This window comes from Thunnus thynnus, chromosome 13, assembly GCF_963924715.1.
Source record: "Thunnus thynnus chromosome 13, fThuThy2.1, whole genome shotgun sequence".
Taxonomy (NCBI): domain Eukaryota; kingdom Metazoa; phylum Chordata; class Actinopteri; order Scombriformes; family Scombridae; genus Thunnus; species Thunnus thynnus.
In genome coordinates, this window is record NC_089529.1 from 23,726,551 (window position 1) to 23,750,235 (window position 23,685).

The following is a 23,685-nucleotide window of genomic DNA, read 5'->3' on the forward strand; positions in this document are numbered from 1 at the left end:
TCTATGTAGGTTCTAAAACAAACGGTTAATTAGTAAATTTGGAAAACAACATTGCTCATTTAGGTCATTTATCAAGCAAAAATGCAAAAAAATTCATATTCACTTCCTTTCTTTACTTCATTTTAGATTTAATTTGATGACGTGACTCTCTGAGAGTTTGTGATGGACATTGTTTGCAATTTGTTTGACATTTTATAGATTAAGCAATACGTTTTTTAAAAAATATATATATTATAATGAAAATAATCATTGATTGTACCCTTAGTTTTAACGGTTGCCGCAGGGATTCAATGCTGCACTTTCATAAAGTTGAAGGACTTGTGACAGACTGACAAAAAAAACAAAAATAGAAAAAGAAAGGTCAAATTCAAAGCAGCTCTTTTAAGGGTCAAACTCCTAAAACATCAGATCCTACAGTTTTCATAATGCAACCAATAGTGAAACCCCTTTTGTAAACCTCTCCCTGCCCAGTAAATTCCCATGCAGGTTTCCCAATTAAAATGCATTATCTCTCAGCTGACTCAGAGATAACAGTGACGTCACTTTTTCAGTTCATACCACAAATTTCACAGAGGGAAATTTAAGGGAACACTGGACAAGACGTTTGGGGAAGTTTTCTCTGTCCTAACAAGATTATACAGTATGTGGAAATGACTCAACCTGAAACTGATCTATGTTGATAAACCTTCTCTTTTCTCTCTTACCTCTGGCAAGTTAGCATGATCGAGTTCCAAACACTCACATCTCATATCATCAAACACTAACTGACTGGTCAACCTGAAATATTCAGTTTGCTGCATGTCAGAATGCAACACACATGCAGTCGTGTTCATAGCATGTTTAATATAACTCACACAGCACTTAGAATTATCACACACCAGCAAGAACAAAAGACATCCACGTCAGCAGCAAACTGAGATTTGAAGTGCATGGTCATGGGATTACAGCCGGCACATCATGTTCAGGATGTTTACCATATAATAACAGCGCAGCGCTCCATCACTGTATTGTTGTTACAAGAGGATAAAGTTCATTCTTTCTTATCGTGGCTGTAATTCTTGATAGCCATGCACACATCTGTCAGCAGCTACATTTCCATGGAGGATTATCTGACCGGCCGTGCTATGAAAGCAGACACACTGCTCCTGCTGCTGCTGTAGAGGAGTTTATTTAAAGGAGCAAGAAGAATTTTTCTTCCTATGGCGGATTATTTGGTGGCATGCAAACATGCAACTGAAGTATGAGATGCCGTATTTCGTAGTGAGCAGGTAGAGCTAATAAATCTCAATGGGCAGATGCTGCCCTAGAAAAGCATAAAAGGTTTTGAGTGTTTCAGAGAGAAAGATGGCTCGCTGGAGATGTCACTACTTGGCTGAACTCGTCTTGCACCGGTGCCCTCATCTGTGCCTTATTTGAATCATAATGCTGGATAAATATACTGTATGTCAAGGATAGAGGTAACCTTGTCTAAAATACTTTGAATGGAAGATTCTCTGCAATTGAATAGGTGTGGTATTAAAGGACATTTGGGAGTTTGGAGAATTTTTAACTCTTTACTTAGTCAGAGGGATTCATCGATGCAGTTTCTGTCTCTGTATGCAGTTTGACGGTATGAGAGCGGTTACATCAGCTTGGTCAAAGCTTGCAGGATGAAGTATCAGCTGCTTTTAAAAGCAGGGATATAACATGAATACTGAAAGTTATTTCTGAAAGAGGTTGCTACTATCTCTTTAAAGAGCTGCTAAGCCTCAAAGAATTTTATCGGTCTTGGCTTCAGTGGAGAGTTTTATTTCACATTACCGCCTGAGCCTTGGATCACATCTAATCTGACATTATGTCTATGTGCTACAAAAATGATTGGGTTTGCAATGCAATAATCTGGAGTTATTGCTCCTTTGTGTATCAATTGCTTTGTCAATGCACCGTGCTACCTTGCATACCTTGATATACATACAATTTCATTCAGTCAACTTAGCTGACCTGGTGGTAACATCATAAGTGAAGTCGGGGCAGTAGCCAGGATGCCATGAGTCTCAAGTTCTCCCAAAACCCCACCACACTCAATTGATTTAATATTCTTGTATATTTTCTTTATTCATTTTTCTATAAATGTTATCTCCATAACACTACAAAACTGAGTCCTTTATTTTTCCATTTTAAAATGTACCCCTATGTACCCATTAACAAAAATCTAAGATTTTAATTAATGATCAACTGATTGTAATAGGTTTTTTAAAAGTGTTTATCTTCAGTTTGATGGCTTTTTAAGGAGTAAAACCCCCCAAAATTTACCAATTAACATGAAAGCTGTTATTATGTTACACCTTAAAAAGCCCTTACTTTTTAAATCAAGGTTAAAATTCAGGGATGGCTTTTGTGCTATTTGATTAACTTTAGGCAAGGCAAGTTTATTTGTATAGCACATTTCAACAACAAGGCAATTCAAGGTGCTTTACATAGAAAATAAAAGGCATCAAGAAAGAATATAAAAGTAACACAAGGCAATATAAAAAGACAATTAAAAAGTAGGTAAAACAGGGGCGTAAAAGTAAAAATTTGATTTAATAAAAGGCAAATAGAAAAGTCTTCAGCTGTAATTTAGAAGAACTGAGAGTTACAGCAGACCTGCAGTTTTCTGGGAGTTTGTTCCAGATTTGCTGGGAATAAAAACTGAAAGCTGCTTCACCATGTTTAGTTTTGACTCTGGGGACAGAAAACAGACCTGTCCAAGACGACCTGAGAGGTCCAGATGGTTCATAATGTAGCAGCAGATCAGAAATGTATTTTGGTCCAAAACCATTCACTGCTTTTTAAACCAACAGCAGCATTTTAAAATCAATTCTTTTACAGACAGGAAGTCAGTGTAAAGATCTAAGAACTGGAGTGATGCGATCCATTTCTTGGTCTTAGTGAGGACTCGAGCAGCAGCGTCTGAATCAGCTGCAGCTGTCTGATCGATTTTCTAGGGAGACCTGTGAGGACACTGTTACAGTAGTCGAGTCTACTGAAGATAAATACATGTACAAGTTTCTCCAAATCCTGCTGAGACATAAGTCCATTAATTCTTGATTTATGCTTCAGGTGATAGTAGGCTGACTTTGTAATTGTCTTAATGTGGCTGTTGAAATTCAGGTCCATGACTACACCAAGATTTCTGGCTTCGTTTGTAGTTTTTAACATTACAGATTGAGGCTGAGCACTGACTTTGGCCCCAAAAACAATTATTTCAGTTTTATCTTTGCTTAATTGAAGAAAATTCTGGCACATCCAATTTGTTCAATGCACTTCCTTGTTGCAATGGCTTGTATTAGACCACAGTCCCCAGTGATATGGTTGTGTAAATTTGTGTGTCATCTGCATGATTATGGTAAAATATTTTGTTGTTTTCCATAATCTGAGCTAGTGGGAGCATGTAGATGTTGAACAGAAGAGGCCCCAGAATGGAGCCCTGGGGAACTCCGTATGTTATTTTTGTCCACTCAGATGTGTGATTACCTATAGACACAAAGTAGTCCCTGTCCTTTAAGTAGGATTCAAACCAGTAACAAACTAGTACTGTTCCAGAAAGTCCCACCCAGTTTTCCAGTCTGTCTAGTAACATGTTGTGATCGACCATGTCGAATACAGCATTGAGATCCAGAAATACTAAGACTGAAATTCTGCCACTGTCTGTGTTTAAGCAGATGTCATTGAAGATCTTAACAAGAGCAGTCTCAGTGCTGCGGTGTGGTTGAATAACCCGACTGGGAGACATCAAAAAGGTTGTTTGGTGCCAAGAAAATGTTCAGCTGTTGAGAGCTTTTTCAATTATTTTTCTTAAAAATGGCAGGTTTGATATGGGCCTTTAATTGTTCATTAGTGATGTGTTTAAATTGTTCTTTGTTAAGAGTGGCTTGACAGCAGTTTTCAGGGCCTGTGGAAAGACACCTGAGAGAAGAGACATGTTGAGAATTTGTAGATCTGAGGCCATGCAATGAGAATCATTTTTTGAAAGGCTTGTAGGCAGAATATCAAGGCAGCAGATGGAGAATTTCAGATCTTATGTAATGTCTTCCACGTTTTTGTGGTTGATAGATAAAATTGTGTCATACAACATGAATTGATTTTAAGTGAACACAGGGTCAACACAAATCTTGTACCTAATATGGAGGCATATCTACATGCTTGTCTAATTTTCTCACTTTTGTCAGTGAAGAAGGAGGGAAATTCAGTGCAGGTCCTGGTGGATAAAAGTTCAGAAGCTATTGACACAGGAGGGTTTGTTAGCCTGTTGACAGTAGCAAACAAGGCAAGTGCATTATTATTGTTTCTGGTGATGATGTCAGAGAGGAAGGGCCGCCTTGCATTTCTCAGTTCCAAATTACAAATGCAAAATCTCTCTTTATAGATGTCACAATGAAGCTGGAAACTTTTTTCACCGCTTGCGTTCAAACTTTTCGACACTCTCTTTTTTCCTATTCTGACCAGCATCCAGGGACTTTACTGTTCAAAACCCCTTACAAACCCAGATAACTGAAGGTAGTTAACCTGAAAATATTTCAGACCCCAGAGTAACTTAACTAGCTCGCTAAAACAGCAACAAAATAAAATATTCTGCTTGAACTGATATAAACACAAGTGGGTCACTATTTTTCTCACAGGCTGAAACTCTGATGATCCATGTTTGGAATCTGGGATGAAGCAACAGCAGATAAAAACATGACGCAGCTAAGGAGGAGGACAAGATGAGAAGACATCCGTACATGCAAAGAGGACCAACTACTCCACACACAAATGGACGCATGGACATAAAGTGAAGCCCTCTGTACGACATACTGTAAATGGGTTTTCCTCCATTCATGTGTATTTCAACTTGCATCTTTAAGAGCTCACTGATTTAATTAAAAGACAGTAAACAAGATATTTTTAGACAAGAACCCCCTCCCCCAATAAAATAAACATTACCACTAGTTTCCATGACTGCTGACGAGTTTTATGAAGACCGGTGTAATGTCTATTGTGAGTTTTTGTAAAATTCACATGACATAAAAAAGAGGACCACAACTCCAATGGTCTGTTTTCTGCTCAGGCTCAGGGAAAGTAAATGTTTGAGACTGATGTATAAATTTGAAGGATTGGAATAGAAGGAATCATTTCACAGCTAAAACCTCCTCACTGATATTATAGTCCACATTTTTTTCTCCAGTATGTTGAGGAGTATGTGTTACATGACCTATATCATAGCCAAATGTCTTGATGGTTCCACTATAAGGTTCAGGCAAAATGCAGTGGTAGAAAAAGTGTCATTACTACCGCACCAGTGAACTTAGTGCTCTAATAATCTTTTTTATTAGTATTGATAAAATCAATCTAGGGCAGAAACTTACATCCCAGTGGAGGTTAAGTATAAAACACTTTGCTGGTGTTTGGGCTGTAGCATCCTTTAAAGGCTGGTCATTTACATGTTGTCATTGGATAATCAACAAAGACTCGGCCATCTTGTAGCGTCATGTATAAATGTACGTATATATATACACTCTCACAGACCACAATCTGAATTTTAACTCAAACCACCACTTACAGCATAAAAGATCATTGATGAGGCTCCTCCTACACATAGTAGAACATATTGTCAGTGAGGAGCAGGATGGAAAGGAGGAGGTGCAGCAGGTAGTGGATTATGATATTCCTGCCACAAATTAAGACCAGGGAGTACACTGCTAAATCAACCAACATGAGCATCCTGGTGGGGTGCCCATACATAGCAGGACTGTTGGAATATCTAGCCAGAATCTGTAAAGTGGACCTCGAGTTAATATTATTTTGTCTAGCAATGTAAAGACATTTGTGTTTTAAGTTGGAACCAATTGGCCATAATGATCATTTTTCTGTTACCAGCAGATACATTAGCTGACCATGATACGGTAAAATGTTCATAAAAACATTGCCATTGTCTTATTCAAGAAAATCAGACACAAGGGAAAACACTGATGTTCTCAGTTAAGTTCCAATTTCATTCTCCTACTTTTCACATGATTGTTGAAATAACCATTACTAAATAGGTTACAATGGGTTTTTATTCCATACAGGAGTCCTTCACCACTTCAGTAAATTTCTTTCAATGCCATCACAGGAAGTGAAGCAAAAACTCAGAAAATTCCATTTCTTAAAGTGATAATGAGGGGAAAATTGGTGCCATAATGCTCATCTGTATGATTTTTGCGTTTCTGTTTCTTAAAATTCTTAAACTGTACAAGCATTTTAACATAAGTATGAGGGGTTTGGCTTGTGTGTAGTTAATCTGACCTGACACACTGAGGGAGAAGCTTGGGATTGGATGTTTAAAAACACGCATCATATTCCCTACCTGGTTCTCCACTGAAATTAGGTAATCAGACAATAAAGGATCGACACATTTCTGCACAAATAAAGGATCATTGTATCTGTGAATACAGTGTATAGACACATGCATTCACAAATAAGCAAGACAGCCACAGTCTGTAGTACCGTTATGACAAAGACAGCACAGATAACAGTCCAACACCTTTGCAACAATGCTTCCTCTGGCCCAATAAAATCATAAAACGCCTCTCAGGCTGCTTCCCTCTCTTTCAGTATCTCTTTGAACTGGGGTGACACTGAATGCAGCCAAGGAGACGGCAGACGTGACAGTGTTAACAGCAACATTCTGGTACTAGACACCACTTAACACCCGTACTGCAATTCACAGTTCAAAGCGCACGCCTGAAAGAAAATATTTTAGAATGATGGGAAGGATTACCGATACGTGTGCCGAATACAAAAGGGTGATTTGGCGCTTTATCGTGCTTGATGAGGTTAGCAACAAAATGGCGGTCGATGGCATGTGTGGGAAGGTCTCGCCAAGGCGTGAGGTACATAGTGAGTACTTGTCAGTCCTCTCGCAGGAATAAAAGCGAAACCAATGCCATCCTGAATGGCGAGACACAAAATCAAGAACGCGGCACAAGAAGGGAGGGACATGTTTTCAAAACAAGCTTGAATAGATGCACATTTACAGTAACACAAAGAAATAGATGGAGGCCTTTGAGGAGAAGAGCTGTGTTTTACCAAAAGACTGGGCAAAGAAACCAGCAATTTTGCAATTCTTCTTTTGAAGGTTTTCTTCTGTTTGGGGTGGAGTGTTGGGGGGTTGTGGCACGCTGGCAGCTGAGGCAATCTGGGTCTCAAGCACATCTAAGGTTGGGCAATTAGTTCCAGTGCCACTATTAATGTGCTGAAGGGGCGCGCTCTGCGGGGGGTTGAGGGCTCGACTCAAAGGGCTTCGGTCCTTACTGGGAGGAGGGGGGTGAATATGGCCAACAAAGGTGGGGGTCAGGACCTCAGGGCCATGTGAAAGCTGTACCATGTCCACTGACCTCTGAGTGCTTGTACAGGCCCAGCCGCCGAACCACTGCCCAACGCAACAAACAGAGAGACAGGCTGTTGCTGTTTTTACTGTTTACTACAAAGACAATGTCAGCTATAATTCTAAAAGAGAAAAGTTTTTAATCTCTTTGAGATTAGTCTTATAATCAGCAGCACCTATGTTGAAGCATTTAATAAAGGCCTCATTAATGGACCAGTCATTATAGGGCTTTGGATTTTCTTTGGACATAGTGTCATTGTTAAATAACCTTTTGCAGATCAGTCATTCATGAAAAGCTTTTTTTTTTGTTATAACAAAAAAAAGAAAGAAATTTTTCAAATTAGAATCAATAATTAGTTAATTATATTGATTTGCCTGACATTTCTTTTTTTAAAGATAACTTTATTGTCTGTCACAAAGCAACAGAAATTCTCATTTGACAAGGCTCAATAACAAACAAATAACGCACATTTAAAAACACATTCAAACACAAACACACATAGAAAATGACCAAAACTATTAAATCTACTGACATGAACAGTCTCAAACAGGTCAGAGTACAGTGCCTATTTTAATTTGTTAAGGGTGATTAACGCAGAGGAAATAAAAGATTTTTTTTGTAGATGTTCTTCAGGGCCAGTTAGATTTTGTAGCGTCAACCTGATGTCAATAACTGAAGGATTGATGGAGGAGGGTGAGAGGGGTCCTGCTTGATCAGAAAGGCTTTCCTCATTACTGACTGGGTGTTTTGTGTTTGGTGGTGAGGGCATTGTACTGGGAACAGCGTTGTCATAATATGAGGAGCATCATATATGTGCTGTAAAAGGATCATCACCAGTCAGCCAATTAACTTCCCCAGTCCCATCGGAATGATCCTTGTATAAAATTAGGGCTGCCTGCAACTACTGGTTATTTTCCCAATGGATTTATCATCTGATTATTTATTTTTTTGATTAATTAATCATTTGGTCTATAAATTGTTAGAAAATACCCATCATATAACCACACAAAATTCAAATAAGTTCCTGGAGCCCATATGACATCTTTAAAATGTCAAAGAGTGGCAGTTTTCTTTCCTAAATTACTAGTTGATTATCAAACTTTCTGTAGACTGACTAACCAGTTACTCAATGTGAAAAAGATTCTATTTTGTCAAGAAACTATTAAAATTTGAAATGTTATATTGGAAGAATATCGACACAACATATGAGTGATCAGCAGAATCAATACAGAAATGTCAGCACTCAAACTCCCGTGTCAGTGAACTATACATCAATGACAATAACCAGAACATCAGCCTGAGAAGGAGAGAAATCAAGGGGCATACTGCATATTCTTTTTGTAAGGCCTTGCTCCGGCCTACATTGTACCTTGACAACCACATGCAGCCCACATCTCTCTCCTGCGCTTTTGATCTCCTCCGTAATATGTCAAGGGTATTTAGAGGACAGAAAGCAAGACATACGCAGAGAAAATGTGACTCCAACAAGCCCTTTTCGAACTGCAGCTGTGCATACGCTTGCTTTTTGCATTTTATTTTTCTTTTTCAAGGTACAGATGGATGAACGAGGACAGTAGCGGTTTACAAATACCTACTGCAGAGCTTTGCTTGTGTGTGAAATGTGTTTTTTCAGGGTCAATCAGGATGTTAGCCACCTCCCTTTATATATATGGAGCATGCAGGTATTAAGAAGTTACAGTAAAAGTTGTGATACAGTGTAAAATTCCCTGCATGCAGAAGGTTACTTAAGTAAAATACAGAAGCATTATTAGAAAAATTTACTTGCGTACCGAAAGTAAAAGTACTAATTACACAAGCTACATGTCACCTGTCAGTGTTACAGTACATTATTGCATATTATTGGCTTATTTTACTGATGCATTAATATGTAAGCGGTATTTTAATGTTGTAGCTGGTTAAAGTGAAGCTAATTTTTAATATTTTAAATACTGTTAGGTATAAGCTGATCATATGTTTTGTATGTGAAATATAAATTTTAAGTAACTATCGATGTCAAAAATGTAGTAGATGTAGTGGATTAAAAGTGAAATATTTCCCTCTAAAATGTAGTTGGAAAAAGTTGCGTAGAAAGGAAGAACTACTCCGTCAAAAACTGTACTTAAGTACAGCACTTGTGTAAATGTCTTTGGTTACGTTCCACCATGGACAACGTCCTTGAATAAAAAGGTCAGAAAAAAACAAGTAAGTTCTTTCTTGCTCGCTCTAAATTTAGGAAAAAGCTGTTAGAGAGGACAAACTGCTGCCTCTCTCTTCGTCATCTGATTGGTCAGTTGTTGGCGGCTTCAGCCAGATTCAAACCCCTCTGCTGCTGCGTCTGTGGCTCGGCGGGTTTGGCCGAAGTGCTGACCACTAGAGTTTGACAGGAGCCTTTGTGTTATCTCAGGACAATAGGGGTGAGAGGTGGAGGGTCAAACCAAACCCCTGCATGCATCCACCGCACCCCGCTTCATCTGTAAAGTTCTTGCCTGCTGACCTTTCACCCCTACTGTCATTGTCCCAGTAAAAATAATAAAATCTGTTCCGGCAAATGAATGCCTGAGAGACTGCTGTCTTTATTGTACTTCTTTGCTGGCTTTACTCTCTGTCCTCGCCTCCTAATATAGAAGGTTGACACTAAGATTATGGCAAGATTATACTTCAGTCTTCTGGCAGATGGTACCAGTTCTCTTTTTCGTGCAATGCTGGCCCCTGGCAACTTCCCATTTCTTAATGAAAGACAACAAGCGGGAATTGGGTTGGTAATGGATCGTGTGGGATTAAGCTAAATAAATGTACTTGACAGCAACTGCTTTAGTATAGAGGTGATACTCAAACCTGCTTTGAGACCATTGGATTTTTGGATTTGTCAGAAAATAGGGATTATTACAGAGTATTGAATGTCACGTGAGAAAGAGGATGACCTAACTAACTGAATATGAAGCATTGAGTTACAGCAACTTCCTGTAAACCTTTTTTTTTTCTTGTAGTGTATATGTTTCTTTAGCTTCTATAGCGGGTCAAGTAATGCGCTGTGCTTATGTAGGTCACTAAGTCACTTCAAGACAATTGAAACAAGCTTGCGGTCGTTTGGGGATTGTGTTAAATTTACAGTTTTCTGAGCAACACCCTGGCAAAAATGACAAAGAAAAAAAAAAACACCTAGTGAGTTCTTACACTCCTGACAATGCTCTTTGTGCTGCAAGGTGCAGTACTAATCATTCTCACTCAAACTCATTTTTCCTGACAATGTAAGTTGATGTAAGTTTACATCAATCGGTCTTTGAAACAGAAGCTACATTCCTTTATTAAAAAAAAAAAAAGAAACTTTCTGTTACCTTGTTTTTTCTTCCATAAATGAAATAAAGAAAAGAGCAGAAATATAAACGGATGTTGTGAAGTGAGAAACTTGAGGTTTACATAATCAGATATGTTGTGAAAATAAATTAAGAAAACTGCAATGCTGAACATGCAATCTTCAGTGAAAAATGAAAATTGACATCATTTGTGTTTTATCAGCCAAAGTATCGATGTTTGTATTGAGAAAGAAACATTGTCAATGCATCAAATCCAAATAACAATCCAAAAGGTCTGTACAATTAATTCTATACTTATATTAAGTACAAACAGAGTTTTGATAACCAGCTGACTGTAATTAATTAACATTAATTCTGTAAGTCTGTAGAAAACTATTTATGTTTTGTTAGAGCTTTTTTCTAACTTACTAGTTCGAGAAAAACAGAGAAACTCAACACCAAACAACTGTATTATTTAGTCTTAATGCTTTTTATGTAGAAACAAGATACGTATGTGACAATTCTTTATAAATGCATGTCTACACTACCAACACAGGGTTGGAGTCTAAATGATAGGAAATGTATTTATATTCCAATATTGGTCAGACAAATTTGATTCTTTTTCAAATCAGTCAGCCCTACAGTCCAGTACTTGTTCTTTAGTTATGTCACATCACGCAAAGCTGTGTGTGGAAGCCATCATTGCCGCCTTTTCTCTCTGAAGCCACCCCCCCCCCCACCTTTTCTATTTCCCCTATGAAGCAACACCCCCCCCACCAACACACAGACAAAAGTCAGGTCTGTAACCCCTGCGGCCCCACCCCCTGTGCTCTTTGACCTATAGTGGAGGCCTGGCTGAGCACAAACAGTGGTCGTCCCCTGAAGCCCCCCCCCCCATCACCACCACCCCCACCTCCACCGTGGGCTCCTGTTTCACTCGACAAATGAAAGGGCCTACTGTAAATAACGGGGGCCTGGCTGACCCTGGCGTTTATCTGGGCCTAAGACCCCTGCATCCATCCTACTGTAACAGAGCCTGCCGCTCACAATAGACTCTCTCATGGGTGTTAGACTGTGGGCTCTCTCCCCTCTGTGCCCACTCAGAATGGGGATTAGAAAAAAAAAAAAAAAAAAAAAAAAGAAGGGCCCCTGTCAGGTCCTCCAAGGGGGTCAACCCCCTCCAAACCAGCATCACAACCCCATCCCACAGACACTTTAGCCTTTGTCCCTGTGTGAGACTTGGGAGCAGAGAGGGATCGAGGGAATGTGGAGGTGGGGCTAAAAGCCTGAGACCAATCACTCTGACAAAATGCTGGATCAAACTCACGGCTCAAAAACCCATCAAAGCTCACTGTGTGCCGAAGCCACTAAGACATTTCCACTCTTATTCAACTGTTTTCTTCTTTCTAAAACAATCTGTGTCATTTGGAGGCTTGATTTTGCAAAAATATTAGTGAACTTCTTATATCCATTACCAGACACCATTTAAATTTATGATGTTTATTTTTTTTTTCCCCCTTTCATATCGTTCCATGTTAGAAGGGCTACAGGATTAATATGTATAATCTAATCTGATTAGTCAATCAACAAGAAATATCACCGTGAATTTAATGTTTTTGGGTTCTGACAAAATAAACAATATAAAGAAATTACCTTGTGCATAAGGTGATGGGCACAATTTTCTAACATTTTACAGAGAAAACTCAATTCATCAAGCACATTAGAGAAGGAAAAAAAAAAAAAGTTAAGTTAGTTGATGATGACGAAATGTCTTCACAGTCCTGTCAGCTACCCTTCCGTGAGTGTATGGGTGTGCATGTGTATGAGACAAAGAAGGAGAAAGAGAGAGGGAGGGAGAGAGAGAGACCTAAAGAGATAGAGAGGAAGGTTTCGGGTCAGAGGCTAAGTGAAATATATCCCCATTCTGAGGCATGCAAGAGAGAGGATGCAGGAAGCTGAGGGCCAGAGATAAGGGCACAGACGTGGGTGATAAGCACCCAAACACCTGTTAGGGAAGCTTGAGCTGCTCGCCTCAGACCAACACTCACAGGAGGCAATAAAACACAAGCAGAGAAGGAAGAAGAGAGAAAAGAAAAAAGACGGTATACGGACAAAGCCATCAGAGAGAGAAAACTGCTGTTGTAATCTGCTTTCTTTTTCTGAAAGGTGAGAGCAGGGAATGAAAGCTGCAGAGGGTGTCTGGGTGCTGCTGCACGTATGAGGGGGGATAAAACCCCATCCTGTTTTACACCATGCCTAATGGCATATGGCGGGAGCCTACAGCATCATTTGTAAGGTCAGCGGCGAGACAGGAGTGGCAGAAATGATGCTGTTTGAGTCATGACATGTCAGAGCCACCCGCTTCAGTGATCAGTCCAGGAAATGGAATAGCTTTTTTTTTTCCCCCTTCTTTTACTATCCCACTCTCGCCTTTCAGGGCCCAGGGACAAACAGACAAACACAAAACAATCTTGAAGCAGTCAAGAGAGACCTTGGAGATGCCTGACAGCCCAGCAGTAAACAAGAAAGACAAGATTCATAATGTGTCAGGAGAGAAATCCACAGGCTGATTAAGGCAGGAAAACCATCTGACCAATTAAATGTTCACTATCAAATATATATGGTCAGTGTTAATCTGGATTATTATGATCGATGAGTCAGACTGGTGATGTCTTTCCATGAAAAATCTGATATCTTCCAGTCAATAGGCAAGGTGATGAATGACCCTGATCTTCCAGGAAATACTAAAACAAATCCCATCTTTTCAAAACTACAAATACGTGTAATTGCGGGACTCAACTCAGGGCAAACCAAATTTGATTACATTTGAGCAAGATACCTAAATAAATTAAACTAAAATTAACTCGTTTAGTATAATCCACTTGAATTACATGCCCGGACCCTAATGTAATGATTTACTTATAGTTCCAGTAAATAAATACAACGTGAAATTTAATAATTCTTATTTAAATACATTTTATACAGTTTGGTTTGTGGCTGAAAAGTTAAATAATTCTGGGGACCTCAGTATTTCTACAGTTTTGAAAAAAGTGATGTTAGTGTATATATAATAAATAATATCTATCTAATGTTTTTTTTCAAACCTTAACTTTGACTGTTGCTTCGTTAAGTTCCCGTCTGTCAATTAGTGTTTGTTTAATGTGTAAGTGAAATAACATCATCCTCAAAAACAGAGAACAACTATATAAATATTTTGGTGGCACTTCCAGAATAATTAATAAAAATAAGTCAAAGCAGTGTTACAAAAAAATAGGATATAAAGTGGATGTAAAACGGATGAATATACCATGATGCAGTGCAACATTTCAATTATGTTCACATAAGCAAAACTTTATAAAATCATTTTAAACAAACTGTGTCGGCAGGTGTTCAATCAGTATGAGTCTCTGTATCAATTCAATTTCACAAACAGGTGAAAAAGCTCTTTAAAACACAGAAATACACTGGCTTTAACATGCATATTTGTAAATTCACCCCTATGCATTTATTCTCCAACATTCTTGCTCTTGAAGCAGACAAATCTTCCTTCAATTGAATTCAACCCCCACCTCGCATGCAGCCTTTGCTAGGGGGGGGGGGGGCCGGCCTATCCATCATCAGCTCTCTCCCTCTGGTAATCTCTCTGGGCGTCTTCGGTCAGCAAATACATAAATCAATTATAGTTTTAAGCTTTATGCCATGATTTACCCAACTGATCCCTCCTGGATTACAGCGGAGCTTAAAACGTGTCAGTCGGTGCTAAAGCCTCAAGTCGCCTTGACATTCATTGCGCTCCTGCCACGACGCTCACCAAGCAGCATGTCAGATGCCACAAGTATGGATTTGAAAGCAGTTTGAGCAGGCTGACAGGCAGATAGACTGCTCTGTGATATCGCAGTGGTGATAAAATTTACATTTCTTTAAATTCTTTGATTTGAATTTCAAGACTTGTAACCCTAAAGTTTTCAAAGGTTCAGGGTCTAAATTGAGTTTGTTGACTTAACTGTGAAGGAGTAATGATTTAAGATTATTTATATATGGTATGTTATATCAGTAGTTTATTTGACATTTAACACAAACTACTATATTTTGTGGACTGCTTCTAGCAACAGCCAATGGTTGCATCAACATACAGCAGCCAGTTAAAAACTGAATTTACTAACTTCACAATGCCAAGTTAAATAAGGCATTTTTAGCTAACAGTCAACAACAAATGTGAAAATCACTAAAAAAAATCAAATAAGTATTATTATTACGAATAAGGTGCTAGTGGCTAACAGGCTAGTTGCTAAGTAGCATAAAATATGAGAACATATTTCTACCTCTGAAACCTTTTGACTTATTTTCTATTGACTGTTGTGTTGTTGTCAGCTGTGAAAAAACAATATCTGACCCTTTACAGTACTATATATAGCAACTACATCAGAACTACATAGTGAAAAATCAATAATTTTGATTAGAGCTATGAAGTTAGGATGCAATCAATGAATAAAGTGTAATCCACCTTTAGATGACAATGACGTTTTTTTAAGATATGGTTTGAAATAATCTCATACGATGACATTATATTCAGAAATGTATTCATGTAATCAGTTAATAGGTCAATATGCTCTCATGGACATTAATTCTTGTTTGTACAAATCCTATGAAAACAAAAAAAAAAATCTGATTTTCAAAATAAAAAAAGAAAAAAGAACTTTTGTCAGCTACCAGCCACTGTAGTGTTAACTTTTGATTTGAATTTAGCTACATTGTTGTAGTTTTACTTAAATTAGTTAGACGGAAATTTTGTTTACACTACCTGTAACATTAAAAAAAAATGCCCTGGTTCAGTTTTTTGAACATACAGTCACAGATAGGTGGAAATCATAACTTAAAAAGTTATAATTTTATCATGAGATCTGGGTTGAAAATGATTTGAGTCATTGCGCCAATTCTTACTTGTCCTTCAAACAGTGACGTCATTACTGCAAAGATGTTTACTGTACTTCCACTGTCGATTTTGTGTTCCTCTATATTTCAAACCACCTGTGAGTATATTTGACTTGTCACTAATCATTCTAGGCTAATTATATTTTGCATAATGTTTGACTACTCCATGCTAAATTAATTTCTTTTTTTGCAATTTAACAGTAACGCAGTGAGCCTTTCTAAGTGTACATTTGCAGCAGTAACAATAATTATTCGAAAGCATAATGGCTGCTTTGATTTAATTTTTTTTATTTAACATGTTGTCAAGACCTGCCCAACTTGTGAGCAGAGAGCTAGCTAGCAGTAACCTAGCATCCACCTGTGGAAACATGGCTCTTTGGGCTCTAAAAGAGGTGGATTTATTTATTTATTTTATTTTATCTTATTTAAAAAGAGACAGTAAAGCTGTACAGCTCAAACATAAATGTCACCATTTGATGCACTGCACCACATTATAGATTCCAGCTAATTTAATCTGTAGTCTCTTTGCAAGTGAGAGCAAGGAAACAACACAATAACAGAGTAAAAACAACATACAAAAGAACACACAATACAAAACTACACACAATAGCACATCAAAAATGTATGCTTGTCAAATAAAAGCAAGTCATGAAGACCATAAGATAGAATATCAACATCAGTGAGTGCAGAGATAAGCAGCTTTTAACAGACTTCTTAAGTTGGTTTTCAAAGTGCTGATGGAGCTTCAGCTCCTCACATCAACAGACAGGGTATTCCACTGATTCGTGGCTGAAAGTTTCCAAAATGCAGTGCAGCAAAATGGTACGGTACAATCTCATATAGACAATATTATTCTAGAGGATCTAAGAGAATTTACTGAGCGAGCGTACACAAAGTCACGTCGATTAAAAGCTCACATGGCACTGCTGTAGCCTCAGTTTCCTACCTGAGAGCTCCTTTGTGACAGGTGACGGTGGAGAGAATGGGGGGTAATTTTTATGACCAGCTTCTTAGCGTGCTGGTATCACTCCATTGGGGCCCCTTGCCAATCTCTGGCAAACCATTCAAGTGGTAACAAAGAGGCTAATTAGAAGCTCTCTCGCTGGAAGCCCGCGGAGGGCTCTGGTTTGATACTTCCCAGGGAGGCTAGGGGGCCTCTGAGGTGGCAGTGTTAGCTTTCACAAACACACACACACACACACACACACACACTCTCTCTCTCTCTCACACACACACACACAGGCCCACAGGACATTTGTGAGCACACTTGGTTTGGCCCTTTGGCTCTAGCACATTTGCTCATTGTGGTCGTCCTCCCTATGGTCCGCCAGAGCGATAGAATCAGAGAGGGGAAACCGACACATCTTCTTTCATGTGGCAGGGACCCGAAGAGGGGATGCTAATGGGATATCGATGGGATTAGAACCCAGAGCGTTCAGGTCCAGGAGGACGGAGGCAGAGCTCTATGAACTAGAACTAAAACCCACTCAGCTTTAAGGCCAGATCATTCTAAGTCTATTGACTTTTTTCTTTTTTAATGTTGACAATGAGACATGCACCTCAATATAGTAAGAAAGTCTGCCAAGAGAAGAACGTCTACTAAATCTAATAATGGTTTAAAAAATAAGAGAAAATAAGAGTAGATAATGCTATTAAAGCATTCTACCCGCTGAAATTCACACAGTGTGCAACCTCCTCCCCTCCCAACATAGCAGCTTCTGGGAGTAGAGATAGACATCAGGAAGTTAAGGCTGATAATACATTTGCATGTCACCTGATAACTGGTTGTAATTAGAACTCCCCTTGAGCCCCCCCTCCCACCCCCCCCCCCACCCCCCCCACCTCCTCACAACAAAACAAAACAAAACAAAAAAAAAAACCCCACATGCTTGCATGGACACACACAAGGCCAACTTCCAGTACAGTATGTTATCCTTATCCCTCCCTCCAGACCACAAGGCCCCCACAGGGACAAAAGATAGGGGCCTCAGTGTGTTCGTTTCATAGCAGCCCCTGCCAGACCGCATCAGCAAAGGCCACGTCTGCTGAGCGCTGTTAGCCACATAGAGGCAGCTGGTCGCACCAAGTCAAGCTGCTAACTTTTATTGCACAAGCACCTCCCTCCACTCTTATCTCAGAGAAGGAGGCGATCTAATCAGCCTGCTGATTAGATCGCCTCCCCTCCCATTGCCATAGCCACTGTCTGGATATTAGACCCCCCCCCCCCCCCATCCTTTCTCTTGGTGGATGTCCTTCTCAGTTTCCTCCCGCCCTCCCATTTTCCAAAAAAACCATCTCTATTCCCTGAAAAAAAAAAAAGCTGATTCTCCAGACGTGAGATGGTGACATGCCACCTGACGACATTAAAATGCTTGATCTGTACTAAGGTGTGTGTTTGTGCGTATGTGTGTAGTCCATTCCGCATGATGTAGCCCCCTGTGTTAAGTCTTTAATCGATACATCTCCCTATCCTGACAGTGAGGACAGAGCCCAGATCTGAGATCAGAGCGATGGCGGTGTAAATCTTTACGGTTCAACCAGAGCCTTTTAAAGCCTGTCTATAATTGGGCCTCAGCCAGCAGCTGCCTTGACTGCGGCTATCACCGTGGGCCCGGTCAAAGCACCAGTTCCTCAGAGGCATAAACAAACACTGTACCTCCAATAAGGGCAAAAAAAACACCTGTGTGAGGATAAAAAGAGAGACGGTGTGGAAGCCAAGACTTGAATGAGCCCTCTACTGTTGTCTGTGGTTGAGGTATTTCTTGGAGAGGCGTTTTAGTTGAGTGAGGCTTTTTGTGCTATTGGATTATTACACCAGCATGTACTGTACCTCTGAGTGCAAGCCGGGGAGACTTAGCTCACTGAGTGATTTCAAATAGAGGGTAATCCACTGCCATGTAATGGATGCTTTGTTGCCAGGCTGCTTTTAGGAAGCAGGAAAATGCTTGCTCAGTTTTACAGGTTAGGATCATGAGCTTGCTTGTGCTTCAGTTTTGGTTTGCGTTATTTTATTTCAGACTAGAGTTAATGTGATATATTTAGACAGCAAGACTGAGACAATGAAGCAAATGGCTGACTTTCAAATTTACCCATCATTTTTTCCAAACTGCCAGCACCTTTCTTTTTTTCTTCTACAGCAAAACACTGAAGTTGTGCAGAGAAAACTATCTATATATTCCAAAATATAAGCAGACGTGCAATCAATCAATCAATCAATCAATCTTTATTTATATAGCGCCATATCACAACAGAAGTCATCTCAAGGCGTGCACACAATTTGTTTCTTCATGTCCAACACATGTGCAAAAAATCAAAACCGTGACCTCTTGACAACAAGTTTCATTTTGCTTTTCTAGCACATGTGCAGTCTGTGCGGTTATACATTTTGGTCAACACTCACAGGTGTCTGATGGAATTAAAGTCTCACAGACCCTAGCGGACCCCCGTGGCTACACTGATGCGGAAAGAACAAATTTGCCTTAACAGTTCTAGCTGTCTCTGAGCCTTCCATTCAGCTGCTAGATTAGACAGGGTCGGTCTTTATATGACAACATTAAAAGGTAAAAAAAAAAAAGAAGAAAGAATAGAAGTTAAAAAATGCTGCTAGTCGATCATAAGAGTTTCCATCACTTGGCCTGTGTTGCTTCTGGTGAATGTTTCACAGTTGGACATCACAGTGTTGTTTGATGGTAGTGGCAGCTACTATGGTCACAAAATGGGTGCCGCGGTGCTTGTTTGACTGAAACCCTAGCAATGCTTTCAAACCATGAGCAGCACCATTGCAATACATCGTCACCAAGTCAGTTAATATAAAACAGAAAAGCTCAGCCAATGTGGAGATTCTCTGCATATCTGCCAGTTTTTTGTTTGTTTTTTTTTTTACTTTCGATTGCTAGCTAGCTCTAGTAACCCACAAAAACTATGGCAGCCACTATCAGAGCAAAAATGTATAATTTGCCTGCTCAAAAAAATGGTTTTATCATCTGCCGTGTCACCAAAAACATCCCTTCAGGTGTCTGAAGCGTCGATTTGACTACCACTTGCAAAAATCACTGTGGTTTCATAGAGCCACAAAACCCAATTTTTGACCAAGAGCCTGGGTGGAACTAAAGAGAGATAATAGGAAGATAAGTAGATAGTAGATAAGTAGAAACTACCACAACTCATTGTGATAGGTCAAGTCACTTGACAATCAAGCAAACATGCAGTAAAACTTCTTTTCAAGCTTTAGTACCTCCTAATTGGAGAGATGATTTTCAAATTGTAGACACATCAGAGGAAGTGAAATTACTTACAGTATTAAGATTTTGGTTTGACTTTTCAAGAGATAAAATTGGATTTTAAAACTGAAATCTCAGAGATTTTTTGAAGCCTGTTTCTTGTACTCGGTTGTTCACGGTGTGAACGTATAGAAAGCATTGGTTAATGGTTGATGGTGGCCAAAGCACACAAGTGTCAATGTGTAGGGAAACAACTTGTATACCTTCCACTGGCTTCACCTCAACACACAGGGTATATGTGTGTGTGCATACATCGTTATCACCTGCAACAAACGTTATGGACCGCTATCTGAGCTCAATCTGCTCTTGGTTTACTGAGGAGGAGTGCCAAGGGTTATCTGTCCCACTCTGATATGCACAGATAAGGGCCTTGGGCCCGCTGTTTAAACACCTGGGGCCCGGGGTATTAGAGCGCCCTCCGTCCCCCTTTGCCACAAAAGGGGAGGAAATGGAAGAGTGAGTGCTGGCTGCTGCTACTGAGGGGAATGTGTGTGAAAAGTAATGAACACATGAGTGTGCGCGCGTGCAGACCTTAATGCAAGGGTGATTATTTCCACCACTTCCAACACCTAACCAAATACATCCATCAATAATGAAATTAACATGAGCAAAAACAAAGAGGAGAAAAGCAGGAATTCATAGATTCATCTCATTCATGCACCCCTCACCCCTCCCCAAAAAAACCCAGGCTGTATTATGAAAAGGCAAAGTTAAAGCATTGATGGCTATCAGTAATGCTTAACAGCTATATGCTGGAAAAGCTCTCCTTTAAAATAGGCTCTTTTTTCACTTATGTGATGTACATTACAGCGAGGGTCAGTCATTTGCATGAGAATGGACGATTAAGTGAAAGAGATAAACCCAAGGCTAGTTCCCGTGAATTGGATGCTGTGTTTGGAATACCAAGCAGTAGTGGACTTTTTTTTCCTCTATCCCCCGCCACTGCAGAATTAGCCCCCTGCATCATGCATTTATTTTCCCAATAATCACTCAGGCTCTTCCTGTGTTGATTATTTTCTCAGTGCAAGGGTTACTAAAATATTGCTGTAATCCTGTCTCCCTGAAGCCGCAACAACACTCACCCTTGGCTTCCTTTAAGAAATAAATCTAGGGCTTGTCAGTGGAGAAGTAAGGAAGTGGCAGGATGGACTACTGGAGGAGAGACGGTGGAAAAGTTGTGGTGGTCAGATGGGGACTACTTAGATTCAGTCAACAGAACCTCAGGTACCTATAAGGTGTGGCCCTTCATTTAGCTTGATACATTTCTATGGAGGAGAACTATTTGAATTTTTTCAAATTTACCTAATTTTACTAATGCCAATACAATACTTCTTTATATCTTACTTTTAAAAAGTTCTCAACTGTTCTTATCAGCCAGCCTGTCCTCACAAGAAAAACGACAATATAGGTCTAAAATTTAGGCCGGCAAAAACAACCTATGGTTATGTTTACGCCATCTAGCAGCCGTAGTAATTACGACCCCGGGAAGTGACACAGTTCAGATGACGTCGATATAAAGGTGACTTGATAAGGTGATATTTGCCATGTTAGGAGGAGGCAGGTTGGGTGGATGGATTTTTTTTAAAAAAACGTAATGTTTTGGTGTTTGCGTGTACAAAGGTTGCGTGTAGTTGGAAGTATAAACCACATTTCAAGTGATCATTTTAGCCAAAACCATGATCTTTCCCTAAAGCCAACCAAGTGGTTTTTGTGCCTAAACCTAACCAGACCATAACCAAAGCATTATCACACCATAAAACATTATTTTATACATATTAGTTTTGTAACGGTTTCGGAAAGCCAGAGCGCATTACTAAGTTATGGCCACTAGATGGTGTAAACGTAACTATAGGTCGTTATTGCTGGCCTGAATTTTAGACCTATTGTGTCGTTTCTTTCATGAGGATGTGTTATATCAGCATATACTTCGCATGTCCAGTCAAGTCAAGTCAAGTCAAGTCAAACTTTATTACAGCCCAATATCACAAAGTACGCCTCAAAGGGCCGTAGATATAATAAAACAGTCACACACCGCTTGTGGAGCCAATATACAATGTATTCAGTCTGGGTGGGTGTTTTTTATGATATAATCCAGGGCACAGAGGAATGAAAGGGAACAGAGACTAAATTTATACAGGAAGTAGGTGCTTTCTGGTGCATTCATTTTAACATAGACGCACACACACACACAGACACCTCACACCAACGACCTGTGCCACATCTGGAAACAATTACACTCATGTTTGACTTGACCTGCCTGCACCAAGTGAACTCTGCCAACTTTTTTATGTGTTTGTTGCAGGGGCTGCAGTGACCCTGACACAGTGGCTGTGGGGAATTGATGTGTAATTAGTCAGAGGGAACACGACTCCCCTCATCTGAAATAAAACATCTTGTATTCACATCAAAAGAATCAGCAGCTTGACAGGCTGTGCATAGAAAAGGAAGCTTGATATGCTATCAAATGAGCCACATTGGAATTTGTGAGGACACGAGGAGCGTCTGAATTATCAAGCATCTCAGGGTAGCACAGCAGACCTTTCATGTACGGACAGCAAAGCAGACAGCGGATGATGCAATGTTTGATTTCTACACTTCAGGAGGCTGTCAGGACAGCGCGTACAATATTAAACAGTGTTGTGTCGGTGTATCAACCAGTCTAAATTAACCCATTAGTATGCTATGGGGCAAAGCAGGAACATCAATGCATGAAACGGTTTGGAAATCTCCTTTGATACAAGATTTCCCAGCTTGAGCGAATTGATGAAATTCCTCTTGAAACACAGGCAACCATTTCACACGCCAGACTTTTCTCAAGACAGAGACTAGTGTAGCCTGTCCTTTAACACACTGAGACTACATTACTGCATGTAACACAGAAACTATGGTGTATTTTAAACAAAAAAGGAAGAACTCATGATAAGCTGCTCAAAATTCACTTCTAGAGTCGCTGCTTTTTAAAGACTCATAGTCAGTAAATGCAGGAATTCCCCTTTTATTCAATTAATATAGAGCATTCATCATGAAGGCTACACAAATTTGTACACCGTTAGAAGTAACTTCCAACACCACAACATAAAATCACTTCACCATACAGCACCATCCATATAAAAACAGAGAAAAACATGGCTCAATAACCATGTGTGAGGCTGCACACAAGGACACTTCTTGTTAGGGCTAAGCTATTCTATAATATTGAGTATTTTAAGACAACATTGAGACAGATTTAGAAACTGAGGAGCTTGGACTGAATCAGTACAGTTCTTAGCCATGCATACCAAGATACTGGCTCAAGCACGAAGGGATGGGTGATGGGGTTCAAATCCTCAAGTGAACTTTAACCACTGTGCATTCCAATTGATTTGAGCAAACATCTTAGGGTGAAAAGGTGGCCTTCAAGGTAAGAAAAGGCTTCTAGTCACAAAAACACTGACTGTGCAAAATCCACAAAGAAGTGATGTAAGTTCAACAAGATGTTTGTACTCTAGCTGGGTTGATAAAATTTTGCAAGATGCAGTTTACAATTACATGACACATGCAATGACATAAATGTAAATGACAAAAAATGCATTAAGAGTTTTGAACAGTCTACAGGTGAGTTACAGTATTATGAGAGAAGTTTCCAGGCCTTAAGATTTCATTTTTATGCACTAACTGAAACAGCGCTGTGCTGGTTTACTACCACTCCTCTGTCCTAGAACTACCTCCTTGTCCCAGGTTCAGCGCTCATTTCCTGGGCTGACCGTCTACTCCAATTATCAAGCTTACAAGGGTCCCCCTTGTGCAGTTATGGGAAAGGGGAGGGGAGTCAGA

At 39.6% G+C, this 23,685-nt stretch overlaps 1 protein-coding gene across 2 annotated transcripts in view; it reads right to left on the reverse strand.

Annotated features, from left to right (window-relative positions):
- The window catches only part of zbtb16a (zinc finger and BTB domain containing 16a), a 158,508-nt gene that overhangs the window by 129,484 nt on the left and 5,339 nt on the right, over nucleotides 1-23,685 (reverse strand). The window lies entirely within an intron of this gene.